This window comes from Ceratotherium simum, chromosome 33, assembly GCF_057802395.1.
Source record: "Ceratotherium simum simum isolate JZ-2026a chromosome 33, ASM5780239v1, whole genome shotgun sequence".
In the NCBI taxonomy this organism is placed as follows: domain Eukaryota; kingdom Metazoa; phylum Chordata; class Mammalia; order Perissodactyla; family Rhinocerotidae; genus Ceratotherium; species Ceratotherium simum.
The window spans coordinates 3,311,606-3,325,583 of NC_141932.1; the positions used below are offsets into that span (position 1 = coordinate 3,311,606).

The window sequence follows — 13,978 nt, forward strand, 5'->3', positions numbered from 1 at the left end:
TATTCACAATAGCCAAGACTTGGAAGCAACCTAAGTGCCCATCAAGGGACGAATGGATAAAGAAGATGTGGTATATATACACAATGGAATACTACTCAGCCATAAGAAACGACGAAATCCAGCCATTTGTGACATGGATGGACCTTGAGGGTATTATGCAAAGTGAAATAACTCAGAGGGAGAAGGTCAAATACTATATGATTTCCTTCATTAAATAGTAGATAATAACAACAATAAACAAACACATAGAGACAGAGATTGGATTGGTGGTTACCAGAGGGGAAGGGGGGAGAGAGGAGGGCGAAAGGGATAATTTGGCACATGTGTGTGGTGATGGGTTGTAATTAGTATTTGGGTGGTGAACATGATGTAATCTATGCAGAAATAGAAGTATAATGATGTACACCTGAAATTTATACAATGTTATAAACCAGTGTTACTGCAATAAACAAAAAATTAAAAAAAAAAAAAGAGACAAGAGATAACAAGTGTTGGTGAGTATGTGAAGAAATGAGAACACTGTGCACTGTTGGTGAGAATGTAAATTGGTATAGCCACTGTGGAAAACAGTATGGAGGTTTCTCAAAAAATTAAAATAGAACAACCATATGATCAAGCAATCTCACTTCTGGATATATATCCAAAGGAAATGAAATCACGATATTGAAGAGATGTCTGCACTCCCATGTTTACTGCAGTGTTATTCACAATAGGCAAGAGGCGGAAACAACCTAAAAGTTCACTGATGGATGAATGAATAAAGAAGATGTGGTATATGTGTATAATGGAATATTATTCAGCCATGAGATAGAAGGAATTCCTGCCATTTGCAACAAAATGGATGGACCTTCACGGCATTATGCTAAGTGAAATTAGTCAGACAAAGAAAGACAAATATTATATCATGTCACTTTTAGGTGGAATCTAAAAAAGCTGAACTTGTAGAAACAGAGAGTAGATTGGTGGTTGCCAGAGGCTGGGGGTGGGGTAAATGTGGAGATGTTGGTCAAAGAGCACAAACTTCCAATTAGAAGATGAATACGTTCTGGAAATCTAATGAATATCATTGTAATTATAGTTAACAATACTGTATTATATACTTGAATGTCACTAAGAGGGTAAATCTTAAATGTTTTCACCATAAAAAAGAAACGATAATTATGTGACTTGGTGGAGATGATAGCTATCACTACGATGGTAATCATATTGCAATATATGGGTGTCTAATCAACACATTGTACACCTTAAACTTACACGATGCTATATGTCGATAAAGCTGGAAAAAAAACTGTCAAGGTCATCAAAACAAGGGAAGTGTGAGAAACTGTCACAGCCAAGAGGAGCCTACGGAGACATAGCAACTAAATGTAATGCTGCATCCTTGTTGGCATCCTGGAAGAGAAAAAGGGCATTAGGTAAAAACTAAGGAAACCTTAATAAAGTATGGACTTTAGTCAATAAGAATGTATCAGTACTAGCTCATTAACTGTGACAAAGATACTAATATTAAGATGTTAATAATAGGGGAAACTGGGTGTGGAGCATATGGGAGCTCTCCATATCAACTTCACAAGTTTTCTGTAAATCTAAAAGTATTCTAAAATAAAAATTTTATTTTAAAAAAGTAAAAAAAAAGAAATTAAAGAAAAAATATTAAAGGGAAAAAAATTAAAATCACCTACAAGCAGACCAACCAGAGATGAATTCTGGAAACATTATGGGGTGTTTTCATCCATTTTTTTCAATAAAAATATATTCAAGAAAACCACTTTTAATGAAATTGTGAGTGTACTATTCTTTCACTCATTCATTCAACAATTTTTAACTGAGTGCCTACTATGTGCAAAGCATTGCTTTAGGTGCCAGGGACACAGCGGCAAACAAAACAGACAAAATGCCTTGCCTTTATGGAGTTTACATTCTGCATTATATGCATTTCCCTTTTTTCATTTAACATTATCTCATCATTACTGCCTCTACTCCCATTAAACATTTTTTAGAGACATGGCTTGTAACGACAGCTTAAATTTTCAAAGTATGGATAAACCAAAAAGTATTTGCCATTCAGAAATTATTGGACTTGCAGCTCATTTCCATTTTTTCATAAATGTGAAAAGAGCTGGAAAATCCTTGAACACACATTGTTTTGTGCCTTACTGCTTCTTTCCTTGTGGAGAATTCCAAGGAGTAGAAATATTTGGTCAACAGGAACAAATAGTTGAAGATTATTGACAGAAGTTAAAAAATTCTTCTCTATAATCAGACAATATAGGGGTAACTACTCTTAAGGTTTAGAGATATTTATTCCATTCTTTTTTTTCTATGCATATCTATCTATCTTTCTTTCTATCTATCTATCTATCTATCTATCTATCTATCTATCTATCTATCTATCTACCTACCTACCTACCTACCTACCTACCTATCCATCCATCCATCCACCCATTCTGTCTACCTACCTATCTAGACTTTGTCATCACCAGAAACTGCAATGTGTCTAAAATCTTGGTATCAAATAGTCTTTGTTCTCATCACTATCCCCTGTCCTTTCAGATCCTTCCCTCTCCCCTCAACCACACACACAATTCACACATATAATTCTGTGACCTTACTGGCACATTCAGTCTATTACCCTGACTTCATGCCCCTCTTTGATCAATTTAGAGTCCATGGTACATTCTGACAATAACTCTGTATTAGTGTCCTATTGCTGAGTAACAAAGTATCACAAACTTTGTGGCTTAAAGCAATGCCCATTTATCATCTCACAATTCTATAGGTCAGAAGTCCAGGCAGGTTCAACCACATTCTTTGCTTAGGGTGTCACAAGGCTGAAATCAAGGTGTGGGCTTTGGGAAAGAATCTACTTCCAAGAATCCACTTCCATACCCCTCTTTCATCATCACTGATTGTAGTAGCCAGCCTCCAAAATGGTGCTCAATGATCTTTACCTCCTTGTGAAGTGCTCTCCCACACTGCGCAGGGATGACCTGTGTAACCAATAGCACATTGCAGAAATGACAGTGTGTGACTGCTGAAGCCAAGTCATAAAAGACATTGCAACTTCTGGCTAGTTCTTTCTTGGATCAGACACTCTGGAGGAAGCTGGCCACCATGTTGTAAGGACACTCAAGCAGTCCTATGGAGCTGTCATGTGGGGGAAGAACTGAGGCTTCCTGACAACAGCCAACACCCACTGCTAGGCACTTGAGTGAGCCATCCTGGATGTAGATCTTCCCACTCTAGTAAAGCCTTCAGATGACTGAACCCTACATCTTTTTTTCAATTTTTAAAAATTGTGGTAAAATACTCATAACATAAAATTAACCATCTTAACCATTTTAAGTGTACAGTTCAGTAGTATTAAATACACTCAAAATGTTGTGCAACCATCACCATCGCTCATCTCCAGAACTCTTTTCATCTTGCAAAATTGAAACTCTGTCCTCGTTAAACAATAACTCCCCATTCTCTCACCCTCCCCCAGTCCCTGGCACCCACCATTCTACTTTCTGTCTTTATAAATTTGACTGCTCTAGAGACCTCATCTAAGTGGATTCATACAGTATTTGTCTTTTTGAGACTGGTTGTGCAAGGGTTCCAATTTCTCCACATCTTTGTCAACTCTTGTTATTGTCTCTTTTTGTTTGTTTGTTTTGATTTGATTTGATGATGCTGTAAGGTGGTTGGGGCAGTAGATGGTTGATGATGGTGAGTGGAAGGGTTTTAAGCTGGGAGAGACACAATCTGTGTGTTCACTTCTGTCTGATGGCTGATTGGAGAATAGCCGTGAGGGGCTAAGAGAGGATGCTGCCATAGGAATCTACTGTGGCCTTCGCTGGAGAGAAGATGGCAGCTGGTTCTAAATTAGGATGGTGGTGATGGAGAGAAGTTAGGGGACTTGAGAGCGATTTTGATGGGAGGGATAGAAAAAAGGTGGCAGTTAGGAGAGAAGTTTATGTCTGGAAACCTCACTAGAACATTAACACAAGACCCAGTGTCCAGATGAAAATTTCAGGTCAACAACCTTCCATGAAATTTCCCCTGATTCATGAGCTGAACGCCAGCTGGATTCCAAGCTATGTATACATCAATGTCTAATAATTAACTTTCATAGACAGGCACAGTGTGCCCAGTATTCTGGAGAATGCCCATTTCTATAATGTAAAAAGGTGCAAGGACAAGCCATCTGTTTTGCAAATAATCCCTGGTTCCTAGTTTTAATGTTTTCCCTTAAATTTAGAGTACTGATTGTCTTATACTCACATTTTCTAATGCGCTGAGTGTATTTCATATCACCTAGCACAAAGTAGGTCTATAAAGGATGCTTCCTGAGCTGAAGAAAAACCAAGTTTAACTACAAAGCAATGAACAGAATTTCACTATTATTATTTTATCACTTCACTCTATGGCAGCGGCTCTCAACGGAGGGGGGCGCAATTTGGCAATGTCTGGAGACAATTTTGGTGGCACAACTTGGGGTAGGTAGTGCTCCTGGCATCTAGTGGGTGGAGACCAGGGATGCTGTTCAACATCCTACAACCACAGGACAACCCCCACGGCAAAGAATGATCTGGTCCCAAATGTCAGTGGTGCTGAGGTTGAGAAACCCAGCTCTGTGGATACCTAAACACACACACACACACACACACACACACACGCACACACACAGCAATACTCACAGCCATCATCTGTTTTTGCAATGAGTTATATTGCATCATAGTTAGAAAAACTGTAGAGACACAGCTTCAAGGAAAGTCCAATAGCCTCTCCCCACCCCATGCCATGTAATGAAATTGTTTCCCTAAGCCCTCTGTGGTGGAAATTCTAGAGCTCCTGCTGCTTCTAAGCCTAATGGCTTTTGATAAAGGAGCTTAGATTTTTTTCTAATAGCAATGGGAAGGCATTGGTTGGTTTGAAGCAAGGGAGTGGTAAAACCTTATTTGTGTGGGGGATCGATTGGAGGGTGGCAGGAATGGAAGCAGGGATACAACCAGCAGACCAATGGAGTAATCCAGGAGAAAGATGAGAGTGGGACAGACCTGGGGGGCCAGCAAAGGAGGTAAAGAGAACTGGTATGAAGAAGGAGGTGCTTTTGAGGCATAATCAACAGCACTTTGTGGCTTGTGGTCTATGGAGAGAGGACAGGAGAGGATTGTGTTGACATCCATGCTTCTGCCTTCCAACTTTGATAGACATTTCCCTTCCCCAAGAGATATGTAGGTGCGACTTTGATGCCCAGAGAATTTAGAGGTTAATGACCAGCCCAGGTTTTACTCCCTGAGAACAAGAAATCAATTCCTTACAGTGATTCCCCAAGTTGATATTGTCCCAGAAGGGGGGGCCAGGCAAGCAAAGCTTGGGCACTCCAGAATATAGAGAATTTATGTGAAATGAATTTGGCTCATATGGAGAACTCACTGGCATGTGTCCAAAAACCAGGGATCATAAGGACTTTGTATTTCCCGTTGGAGGAAAGAAACAGGTTCCCCGGAAAGCACAGAGAGCTTAGAAGTGCATAAGTAATCTGTAACCTTTTACATAGTTGTGCATTTACTCTGTCAAAACATGAGACTGCTACCCTGTTATGGGCTGGATTACAACTACCCAAAATTCATATATTGAACTCCTCAGCCCCAGTTCCTCAGAATGTGACTGTTTTTGGAGACAGGGCCTTTAAAGAGGTAGATAAGGTAAAATGAGGTCATTAGGGTGGGCCCTAATACAATGACTGGTGTCCTCATAAGAAGAAGAAATTTGGACACACACAGGTACAGAGGAAAGACCATGTGAGGACACAGGGAGAAGGCGGCCGTCTACAAGCCGAGGCGAGAAGCTTCAGAAGGAACCAACACCTTGATCTCAGACTTCTAGTTTCCAGAATTGTGAGACAATAAATTTCTGTGGTTTAAGCTGCCCAGTCTGTGGTACTTCATTACGGCAGCCCTTGTAGACTAATACAACTCAATATCTGAGATAAAAGGACAGTGCTGAATTTATTTTTTACTGTAAGAAGGGAGAGCTATGCTAGTCAGGGAGTCTCTCTGTGCAGAATGGATTGATTTTATACAGGGTTTGTAGTTCGGGGGTTGGCAGGCCTTCAGAGACATAAACAGGTCGACATCATCTGTAGAACTGTGTTCTCTCAAGTGAGGCCTTTGTGGATTGGCTGGCACTCAGAGGCGTGTTTATCAGAGTGAGTCCATCCCTGATGGGCTCTTTCACCAGCTGAGTTTCCAAAGCAAAGTGCTGACACTGATTGTTTGGCTTGCAAAAGCGCGTTCACTGAGGCGAGCTGTCATTGATCTGTTGAACGGGTTTAAAACTGACTCTGATGGCTGCTTGTTTCCCTGGCTGTGGACCAATCCGTCTTTTCCTAAGCTTGTGGGAACTTATTCTCAACTCATGTTATGATTGCAGCCTTTTTTCGGCTCCATGAAAAAAGGAATGTGATCTGAATTGCCCATCTAAATGCATCCCAGTACCTAGAAGATGATGGGCATAGAGTAGCCACTCAATCAATGTTGGAAATTATTGTCATTCCTTGCTCATTGTGCATTCCTGGGAGTAGTCATCTAGGCTCCTTGAATGAGAATGGCTGGTCAAAGGATGTGCACATCTTCAGCTTTGATACCTAAATGCAGAAGAGGAGGAGCTGGAATGAGAAGGTGGGGTCAGGAAACCAGCTGCCTGAAGGGTCAAAGAAGGCACTAGAAGAAAAGGTTTTAAGGAGGAAGAGGCCAACTGTGTTTATTGCCATGGTGAAGCCATGTAACCTGAGGACAGAGAAGTGACCATTGGATCTGAGAACATGGATTTTGAGCAGAGCAGTATCAGGCGTGTGGAGTCGACGGAAGCCTGTTTAGAAGGAACTGGTGACAGAATGTGTTCTAAAATATAGTGTATTAATAGAAAATTTGAGGTGTAGCAAGGCCAACAGATCAGAAGATGACTGTCATTAAAAACATAGTTGGTTACTCACAATTCCCAAGAGGAGGGAGCACACCAGGCCATGCAGGGCCACATGGGGAAGCACCAGGGTTGGTCAGGAGGGAGAAGGAGCTAGGGGAAAACATGGGCAAGGTCCTTGATTGTGGTTTCTGCAAGAAGGAATAGGCAAGGCAGAGTAAGTAGGCTTAGGATTGTCTAGTTTGAATGATTTCATGGGCTCTGGAGCATAGGAGCTGTCTCTGGTCATCTGGTACCTGGCTTTGAGGGATGAGGGCAGAGGAATGATGGCCCAGAGTGTGAAAGGCTAATAAGGGAGTGGTTAGGGATGTGTGGACTCTGGATGGATCGGTTTGTATTTGAAGAGCATGCCCCAAGGAAGAGGACTCCTCCCGAGGAGGAGGGGGTCTGCAATGAGGGATGCAGGAGGCCAAGGCAAGGTGATGCAGACACGTTATAGGGTTGTCCCCAAAAATGTGTGTCCAGCATATACATGCAGGGCAGAGTTAAAGTATGAAGTTTACAGAAGCTAGAAACGTGGTTAATACAAAATGGAAGATGAAAAACAGGCATGGGATCCACAAAGAACGGAAAGGAAAGATGTTAACGGCTAAAGTGTGGAGAGCTGGGAGGTGAGTACGAAGATGGAGTGGCAGTCTGGGACCAAGAGCCAGGTCATAAATATTCATGTGGCCCGGGTGGAGGGACTTGGAATTTGTGATAAGGGCAATGGGAAGCCGCTATGGCTGCTGTGTGGAATGGGTGGAAAGTGACTGGATAGAGGAGGGAGGAGATTTAGGAGATGGTGGCAGGTGCCCAGAGAGCCATGGTAGCAACACAGACGTGGTCAAGGGACATGCACAACTGGACACAGATGAGACATTTTAAGATGGTGAGAGAGGACCAACCTTTGAACAGGTATAGAAATTTGGAGATAAGCGGGAGGGAACTCTGGCTGAAGCTTGTGCTCCCTTCAGAAAGTGAGCTTCAGAAAGTTCACACAGGCCTGGTGTCCACAGGGTCCCGGCCAATGCCCCACCTCAGAATGTTCCCTTGATTCCTGAGCCAAATGCCAGGTGGGGCCCAAGCAATGTATGCACTGCAGTTGATGGTGTGTGTGGGTGTGGATGGGAGGGAGTGAAAGCTTTTCTTAGAAGGGGCACACCGCATCCCATGCTCGTCCACATTTCTAAACCAGAAAAAGATGTCGCTGATAATAGTCCATCTCACCAATTACCTGGTTTTCACCAGTTTTATTCCCATTTTCAGAGGCTGATAATCTTCTCCCCTCATGTTCTGATAAAACAGTTGTGTCCTGATTCCCTTTCACAGTGACTGGCACAGAGAAAGGGCCTGATTATTGCCCATTGAACTAAATTCTAAAATATATCCTGAACGTAACCATAAGAAAATGGGAATATTTTCACTGGTATTATTTGTCATCTCGCTGTGTCTGTATCAAGGTATACACACACACACACACACACACACACACACATCAAAACATAAGTACATATTGATGAACATTCCCTGTTTTTTGGAATTGTAATATGTAGTCATTCACAAGGTGATGTGAATGTAGCTTCCAGACACACTCAGGCATGCCCCATGCTCACCCATTTTTTAAACCAATTGCCACTCCATGGACCTTCCAAACAACTTGGAGTCTCCACTCCATACAAGCCTTGGTAAGGGGTTGGGTCTTCTGCTAAAGAACTGCAGGAATCTTTTGGAGGATTTTGCATAGAGGAATGACACGGTCAGATTTTCATCTTTAAAAGGCCATGGAGAATGGATTTGAGGGGGAAAAACTCAAGGGAGATAGGACATGATTGCAGGGATCCAAGCTTAGGGAGTGAGCTTCATCATCTTGGAAACAATGAGATCAGGTCTGAGGAAAGAGCTATTTCTGGAGGCAGAATTGGCAAGGCTGGCAATTTTCAGGATATGTCAGGTGTGGAGAGGAGACCGACAAGGACAATACCCAGGTCTCTGCGCTGGCCCCTGAGAGGAACTGCGGTTCAGGACATGTGGATGGCAAGTCCTCTGCAAGACCAGGATCATGTTTAAATGTACATTTCTGGGCAGAGGAGTTCTAGAAGAAGGTAGAGCCAAGTGTGTCCACCCTCTGGGTGGAAAGAGATTAATTCTTGAAAGCAGATCTGGCTACATAGTTTTTGGGACCTGGTGCAAAACGAAAATTGTTCAAAAAACAGCAAAAAATGTGCACTGAAGGTGCTAAAATATGGTGCTTCTTCCTTCCTTCTGTGGTCTCTCTCATGACCTATTCTGGTGTTTTTTCTTTGTGATGACAGCTGTGCTCCCCTTGGCACAGGGATAGTTGTGGGGTGAGTGCAGAGCCTTCCGGGCAATTGGGAGCCCTCTCCATGATTCAGACACGTGTACGGAGCCCACTAGCTGCTAGACTCCTCCTCCTGTATAGCCAGAGTGCCCTGGTCAGGGCAGGGAAGTGACCCAGGTGTTTCCCCTTCCCATCCCAACACTGGACAGATGAGTGAATTCCAAAGGTCTGAATCAGGGAGAGGGTTGAGAGTCCCGGGGTGGGTGAGAGTCTGGCCCTTGTCACATTGCCCACTCAATGCACCCTGCCTCCACCTCCACATCGCCTCCTCTTCTGTCTATCTAATCTCTCTCTGCCTCCCTCTTATAAAGACACTTGTCATTGGATTTAGGGCCCACTCAGGTAATCCAGGATGACCTCATGTCAAGATTCTTAACTTAATCACACCAGCAAAGATCTTTTGCCCAAATAAGGTCACATTCACAGGTTCTATAGATTTAGAAGAGGATGTATCTTTTTGGGGGCCACCACTGGACCCACTACAGGGGCCTTGCTTGAAAGAGAAAAAGGCCAACCCAGTCAGACAGTGTTGGGAGTACTTAGGGGCCATCTCCTCCCCTCTTCCTCTGTGCTCCCCTCTCAAGGAAGAACTGGGTCCTCGAGAAGGAAGAGCTAGGGGAGGAGAAAGGAGACATATGAGAACAGACATTGACCACAGCATCCAGACTCACCTATCTGGCTTCATCCTTCTCAAGGCGTCCATCTTTACCACCAGAAGGAGGGCACAGGAAGTCTGAGGTGGCTCTGCCTTTTTCCTGGAATACAGGAAAAAACAGGCCCAGATGAGCCCTCAAACTCACAGCAGGCTCCTGGTCCTGTCTGCAGTTTAGAAAGTTCACCCTTGCCCAGGTTGGGGAATGAATGGAAGGAAGGAAAAGTTGGTGCAGGGAGACCAGCAAAGAGGCTGGTACCCTTGCTGCTGTTGTGGGTTGAATTGTACCCACCCCCTCACCCCCCCCATTCATATATTGAAATCCTAACTGCCAGCACCTCAGAATGTGATCTTATTTGAAAACAGGGTCCTTGCAGATGTAATTAGTTAAGATGAGTCATACTGCAGAAGGGTGGGCCCTAATCCATGACTGGTGTCCTTATAAAAAGGAGAAATTTGGACACAGAGACATATGCAACAGACCGAGGTGATACATCTACAAGCCTGTATTGATTGGTGTTCTACAACGAATGCCAAAGATTGCCAGCAAACAACCAGAAGTTAGGAGAGAGACGTGAAACAGATTCTCCTTCACAGCCCTCAGGAGAAATCCATTTTGCCAACACCTTGGTCTCAGACATCCAGCTTCCAGATGAGAGAGAAATTATTCTCTCCTGTGAGAGAATAAATTTTTGTTGTTGAAGCCACTCAGTTTGTGATACTTCGTTATGGCAGCCCTAGGAAACTAATATACTTCCCTACGTAAGAGAATTGAGGCGTTGACCAGGGAGGTAGGACTGAGTCAAAGAGAAGAGGGAATCAAGAGGGATTCAGGAAGGAGGAAGATAAGCTAAAGGTATATTTTGGAGATAGGACTGATGGATTTGATGCTGGAGCTGAGGAAAAGAGAAGAATCAAAGATACCATCCAAATTCCTGGTCTATATAGTTGGTGGCACCGTGTTGTGTGTTCAAGAAAATGGGAAAAAGTGTATTTGGGGATTGGAGGTGGAGAATGGGCTTGAGGAGGTCAGTTTTGAATTTTCTTGAATTTGAGATGGCAGATCCACCTAGGCGGAATGTCCAGGTCATAAGTGGATATACCATTTAGGAGCCCAGAAGAGAGTTTGTGGTTGAGGATAGAGATGTGAAAGGCAGATGGTCCCCGAAGCCATGTGGGTAGCTAAGATTTCCCAGGGACCTAGCGTAGATGGAGAAGAACCAGTCCAGGACGGAGCCCTGATGGACTCAACCTTAAGGTTTTTACCATCTACTTGAAAGGACGAATCTCAATGCACAAGACATTATAAAACCAACAGAGGTTATCTAACATCCTGAGACAGACGTTCGGCCTTGAATCATTCATTTGTTCATTATTTTCTCCTCTTTTCCTGCCCAGTAATAGTCAGTTCTCAAGGTCATGAATTTCCCAGGCTGGTGAGTAGATATCCAGGGAGGGGGCACATCGAGAAGGCAGAAATTGATCCAGCAAGATATGAGACTGTGTGTGCTCAAACCACAGTGTTCGTAACATTGTGACCACAATATCTGTCTATCCGTCCATTCCTTTCTCCAGCCAGGAAAGACTAGACACTTCATAAAAGGAGTGGTGAACCTGGTAAGGCCAGAGCAATTTGCAACAATGCAATTAATTGATTGTTTATTTGTCTATTAACTATTTCCCAAGAGGCCAAGTGTTGGCAAACTATGGCCCATGGGTCAAATCCAGCCTACTGCCTGTTTTTGTATGGCCCATGAGCTAAGAATGGTTTTAATATTTTTAAACGATTGAAAACAAATCAAAAGAAGAAGAATATTTTGTGACATGCGAAAATCACATGAAATTCAAATTTCAGTGTCCCTCATAAAATGGAATACAGCCACGTTCATTCATGTACATATTGTCTGTGGTGGATTTTGCATAAGATGGCAGAGTTGCATAGCTACAACAGAGACTGTATGGCCCACAAAGCCTAAAATATTTACTATCTGGTTTTTCACTAAAAGTTTGCTGACCACTGCACTAGATCATAAGTTTCAAAAAAAAAAAAGACATCAAGTTAGTCCAATATAATATCTCTAGCACTTAGCAGCATGCCTGGCATTTTATATATGGTCAGAAATATTTCTTATGTAAATGAATGTGCAGATGAGGCTTGCCCCACCTTCTACCAGCCTTTTATATGGAGGATGTCATAGAAGTTCAGAGGACCTGTGCTGTCACTGGTTCTTGCCTTCTCTGTTACCATGGTTGAACGTGAAGTCCTTAATGGCTGGGATCATATCTCATGCATCTTCTCTTCTGTAGAATCTTATCCAGGGAAGATGTCTGCTATAGACCGAATGTTTGTGTCCCCCCCAAATTCATATTTTGAAATCCTAACCCCCAAGGTGATGGTATTAGGAGAAGGGGCCTTTGGGAGGCAATTAGGTCATGAGGGTTGGAACCCTCAGGAATGGGATTAGTGCCCTTATAAAAGAGGCCCCAGAGCGATCCCTCGCCCTTTCACCCATGTGAAGAAACAGTTAAAAGATGACTGCCTATGAACCAGGAAGTGGGCCCTCCCTAGACACCAAATCTACCAGCACCATGATCTTGAACTTCCCAGCCTCCAAACTTGAGAAATAGACGTTGGTTGTTTGTAAGCCATCTAGTTTACAGTATTTTTTTTATAGCAGCCCAACAGACTAAGACAATGTCAATCAAAGTTTGAATAGGTTGGTTCAAGCATTCTGAATACCGGGAATTCTGTTCTGCAGTGAATCCTGGATAGCTCACAAAACTTCGCTATTGCCTGAAGGAAATATTCCTCCGCATTGTGTATCTCCATTTGTTTTCATTCCATGCTCTCCAAGAAACCTCTCGCTTTACCTTTGTTTTGAAGTGGTCAACAAAACCACAGTCTTCCAGTCCCTACAAAGAATTTCTTCTCACTGTTCCCTTTGTAAATCACTAACAACACTGGCCAACATTCCTTGAGAGCTTGCTTTGTGCTAAGCACGTTACGTACATCATCTAATACAAGCATCAGAAGAGACAGTGGGGGGCTCTAACTCTCTTGCTTTATTCCGTGATAGGCAGACAACATGGCTGTAGGCCCTGCACACTTCCCACCAGTTTAGCATCCCAGTCAAAAACAGAATGTCACTCCTCATAGATCCCAGGGGAAGTCCCAGGTAAGTTTCTGAATGGCCCAGGGGGAGTCATGTGCTCATCCCTAAACCAATCACTGTGGGCACAGCAATGGAATAGAGTAACTGATCAGGCCTGGGTCAGATACTAAGCAGTTCCCCACAGAAAAGAGTGCTTCCATGGCAAGAAGCAGGGAGAAGGAGTACTGGGCAAAAAAACTATAGAGGTCTGCAATAATATAAATTGGGTTTATAAATATTGATGAGATGAACTCTACCTCTGGCATTTTCAATTACTTAGGCCAATAAATTCTTAGTTTAATAATTTTTATTTAAGTCAATTTGAATTGAATATCCTATTTGTTGTAACTGAAAGGACACTAACGGATTCATTTACATATTTTCCCCCTCTTTCCCCCAGAAGGTAAGCTTCTTGAGAACAGATACCAAGTCTGTTTTGTTCACCACTATAGGCCCTTTGCCTAAAAGAGAGCCTGGCACCATAGGAGCTACTCAGTAAACATCTGCTGTGTTTGTGATTATCTGGTTAACATCTGACCTCAATCCCACCAGGGTCATTTCCATGCAGCACAGTGTTTTTTGTTTTTTGTTTTTTCAAACTCACCTCTGTATCCCAGACTCTAATATATGCCTCATACATGATGAGTCCTCAGAGTATACTGAAGAATAAACAAATAAATAAATGTTTCTCCTGCTGGACTCTAAAGAACAGAAGGTAGAGGCCATGAATGTTTTGATAGCAATTATATCTTCAGGATATAGCACTGTCTGATACATAAAAGGCCACCTCCCCTCCAACCATTATTTGTTGAAGGATAGACTAAATGAAATAATAAATGGTAAAGATGCATAATATTAATGCCA

General features: G+C 42.7%; 1 long non-coding RNA gene across 1 annotated transcript in view; it reads right to left on the bottom strand.

The window, feature by feature from the left end:
- The window catches only part of LOC147912699 (uncharacterized), a 45,060-nt gene that overhangs the window by 13,275 nt on the left and 17,807 nt on the right, over positions 1–13,978 (bottom strand). Inside the window, exon 2 of the long non-coding RNA XR_015549413.1 lies at positions 9,982–10,065. This is a non-coding gene — a long non-coding RNA (uncharacterized LOC147912699). The remainder of the gene's footprint in view (positions 1–9,981; positions 10,066–13,978) is intronic.